Source organism: Limulus polyphemus, unplaced genomic scaffold, assembly GCF_000517525.1.
Source record: "Limulus polyphemus unplaced genomic scaffold, Limulus_polyphemus-2.1.2 Scaffold2598, whole genome shotgun sequence".
Lineage (NCBI taxonomy): Eukaryota > Metazoa > Arthropoda > Merostomata > Xiphosura > Limulidae > Limulus > Limulus polyphemus.
Genome location: NW_013668208.1, coordinates 114,793 through 119,443, shown reverse-complemented (window position 1 = coordinate 119,443; position 4,651 = coordinate 114,793).

Sequence of the window (4,651 nt, the reverse complement as noted above, 5' to 3'; positions counted from 1 at the left end):
TACCATCTTAATACATCTTACAGTGTGAATAGAAGCGTTACCATCTTAATACATCTTACAGTGTGAATAGAAGCGTTACCATCTTAATACATCTTACAGTGTGGATATAGGCGTTACCATCTTAATACATCTTACAGTGTGAATAGAAGGTTACCATCTTAATACATCTTACAGTGTGAATAGAAGCGTTACCATCTTAATACATCTTACATATATTTAACTCATAATTAGCATAAATTTTCACAATAAATGTTAAATACCAGAATGGTTCATGTATGATAAAATTTATTGTAAATACTTACATACATTTAACATATAATTAGCATAAATATTTACAATAAATGTTAAAGACCAAAATGTTTCATGTATGATGAAGGTTGTTGTAAATACTTACATACATTTAACATATAATTAGCATAAATATTTACAATAAATGGTAAAGACCAAATAGTTTCATGTATGACATTAATTAGTAGCTACTTGTTATCTCCGGCTTTAAAATGAATTTGAAACAGTTCTATTTGAACTTGCTGTACCACGTGGTACTGAAAGTCACCGCAGGGCCAACCCAAGTCTGCTTGTCAACTTTAGTCCAAAAATGTGGGAAACGTTCGCGAACACACAAACAACTTTACATACACAAAGTGAATTAATGTAGTGTAAACGTATGTGAATAATATTTAATGAAATTGTGATTAATTACTTTTTTAATAACTAGGTTGAACTGTCTGGTTAATGTCATGATTAGTATGGCTTATTTTGGAATTATAAGATACCATATCAGCTTATTAGTAAGAACCTTATAATGATGTGTCATTTCATAAGCCCTTTACTGCCCAAAATCAACCTAATATATGAGAAGCGTTATATTAGTACATGTAATGTTTTACTTTGAATATTTTCAAACTTGGAAAAGTCCCGATGCAACTGTGAATTCACAACGTTAAACATACAAACTATTAAATCATATATAAGAACTTTAAAGTTACTTTATTTTGTTTTTCTTGGGTACTTAAAACTGATATGGGTAAAAGAAAAGTGCTCGTCAAGAAGTTTAAGAATTTTGAAGAATTTAAGATTTGCATTGCATTATATAGTACTTTTGAAGAAACCACGTGTCCACACAACAATCGATCTCAGTTCATGCTTAGAGAGAATGTTGATAATTTATTAGCACACAGATTTATTTCTTGATAATTTATTAGTACACAGATTTATTTCTTGTTAATTTATTAGCACACAGATTTGTTTCTTGTTAATTTATTAGCACACAGATTTGTCTCTTGTTAATTTATTAGCACACAGATTTGTTTCTTGATAATTTATTAGCACACAGATTTATTTATTGATAATTTATTAGCACAAAGATTTGTTTCTTGATAATTTATTAGCACACAGATTTGTTTCTTGATCATTTATAAAACTTTAATTACTTAAACATCTACTTTAAACTTAATGTTTACAAATATAAGTTTGCAGGTAAAAGGTTATGTTAAGCAAACAAAAGAGAAAATACAATAGTCCACCGTCAAATGTTTAATAAAAACAAGACAAATAATAGGCCCAACTTTTGTAATATATGGAGCTAAAACTACCCATATTATTTTTTGTTGTGTAAATAGCAAACACTTAAATGAAACGCAGTACATACTGCAAATGTTTTTGTGTTTGAATCTTAAACACATATAACAACCCTGAAAAAAATCTTAAAAGGACATAGCAACCTTGAAAAGAATCTTAAAAGGACATAGCAACCCTGAAAAGAACACGTGATACAAGCTGTGCTCATTGAACAAATATATTAAAGCTTTGTGTTTCACAAAAAAGATACATAGCACACTAGTAAAAAACAAACAACAACATTAGAATTACAATTTCAAAGCTTTACATTCATCACATTACGATATGATTCTGTAAATTTCCCGCAAAAAAAAAGAAAAAATAATTAGCCCTGAAAAGACAGAAAGAGTATTTAGTCCCATTATGGTGCTCCACAGCAGTTTTTCTAATACAAGATCCTATATCAAGACAAAATGTAGTAAAATAATAAAGCAGGAAAACTCTTAAAAGTTTAATATCGCTTTTGGTTATAAACACGCATTTCTATTCCCATTGGGCATAGACATCCTATTATCTTCCTAAAAGTTTTCACAACTTGAAAACCTAATTTATCTTTATCTCGGGTGGTAAGTGTGTTTCAGTTTCTCACTCCTAACCTCATTGTATATATTCATTATTAGGTCGTAATTATATCACGTAAAAGATAATTGTATTTTTTCCATTGCAAAATATTCACTTTAGGACAATGAAACGAAAAATGTCAACAGCCAGCAATCTTGGAGAATAGTTCAATGCACAGGCAAAACAAGACAATTCAAAAAGGAGAAAAATTAAAACTACGTTTGCAAAAAAAACCTCTTTTATGGTGAATAACAGTGTATAGAAAAAGTCCTGATTTCTCAATGAATAATAGTAGGTCGTACTTTTCTTGAAGACAGATAAAGGTGCAAACCACATAGGTTCATATCGGCACTCTAACCAATAGGCCTAAAACTAATATGTAACAAAGAGTTTTTGCATTTTCAGAAGAAAGGCATTCATTCCACAGAGTGATAAACTACGAAACCAAATGATTCCTGAAATTTCAGTAGGTATAACTTTATTAGAATAAGGTGTACGAATAAATCTGATGAACTGAGCACTGTAAGAGTGTAGGCCTTCCTTCATCAGAGTGGTATATATACAATAAACCCGATAACTAATGCACTTTCAGAACCGAAGCCTTCTTTCGTCACAGTGGTGTATACAACAAACCCGATAACCAATACACTTTCAGAAGATAGGCCTAGCATTTTCAAAGTGGTATATACAATAAACCCGATAACTCCTACACTTTCAGAATGTAGGCTTTCCTTCATCAGTGTGGTATATACAACAAACATGAAAACTAATGCACATTCAGAAGAAACGACTTCCTTCATCAGAATGGTATACACAATATACGAGATAACTCCTATTCTTTCAGACGTCCCGTAAAATTAAAATACTTTGTTGAATTTTAATTCTGTGTTTGTAAATTCTGTCCATTTAATTAAGTTATTGTTAATTTTCTATTGGTTTAATGTAAGTGGTTATTGTTCGGGACGAACAATACTAAGGAAGGGGCAGTGTCACGACAGCGGAGGTCACGTGACCCTGGTAACACGTAATGAGTTCTTGAAAGATCGGAGAACATCACCAATAATCCAGTATTTGCTAGGCGCCCTCTATTCTTGTATATAAGTGCGCCAGACAATGAATAGAGAGATATGTAATTGCAGACAGACAGAGACGGATAATTGAGTCAAGCGCGGTCGTAGAGCGCGTGAATGGTGGTGAATTATAGCATGTGTTTAAGTTAAAGTGACTGTGGATATAAAGTGTACTGCAAGGTTGAATTGAGAGGGAATAAACTAGTTTTATTTAAGAAAGGACTTTTGTCGCTGAAGTTTCACCGGAAATAAATTATATGGAAAATTAACAAACAAACAGAGACGTAACAATATTGATGCTCTGAAGACGCTTGTTGTATCTAACCCAAGGCGACACACTCGTGAAATGGACCTGAAATTGCATGTCTCTTATGAAAAAATACGTAAACATAAAAGGAATATGGGAAAACTCCATAAAATTAGGTGTTTGGGTGCCTCTCAAACTCTCCCATGATCAAAGTTTCCTACGTATGAACATTTCTTTGTCTTTTCTTGCACGTAATGCGCGTCAATCATTTTTAGACAGAATTGTCATTGGTGATGAAAAATGGATTTTCTATGCGAATATTAAACACCAAAAATAATGGCTCAGTTCTAGACAAGAACCACTTCCGATTCCAAAACCTGGACACCACCCGCAGAAAGTGGGACATCAAAGGAGTAATTCATTTCGAACTCCTCAATCCACAGCGAACTGTCAATGCAGAGATCTATAGTCAGCAACTGAAATATTTAAATTAAGCCCTTCATCAGAAACGTCCTTCACTCGTTAATCAGAAAGGTGTTCTTCTCCTCCACGACAATGCACGTCTATATGTAACACGTTTGACACAACACAAGATTATGGAGTTGTGTTGGGAAGTTTTCTCCTACCCACCATATTCTCCAGATATGACACCATCATATTACCATCTTTTTCGTTCGCTGCAACACCATCTTATTCTGAAAACGTATGAAAATGTGGAAGGTGTTAAAAAGGACATCGACACGTTTTTTGCTTCAAAGCCAAATTATCTCTTTAATCAGGGCATTAATAACCTGATTGTAAGATGGAAAAGCATCGTTGATAAGAATGGAGACTATTTCATTTAATAAATGTTTTGTTTTCATATATATGTTGTTCGGGGTTTTTTCATCTAAAAATAAGCGACATTAATTTCTTGACGACCTAATCCAACAAACTAGATAACTTCTACACCTTTAGAAGTTAGGCCTTCCTTCATCAGTGTAGCACATACAACAAACCTGATAACTAATAAACTTTCAGAAGATAGGCCTTCCTTTATCAGAACAGTATATACAATAAACCTGATAACTCATGCACTTTCAGAAGATAACCCTTTCTTTATCAGAACAGTATATACAATAAACCTGATAACTCATGCACTTTCAGAAGATAA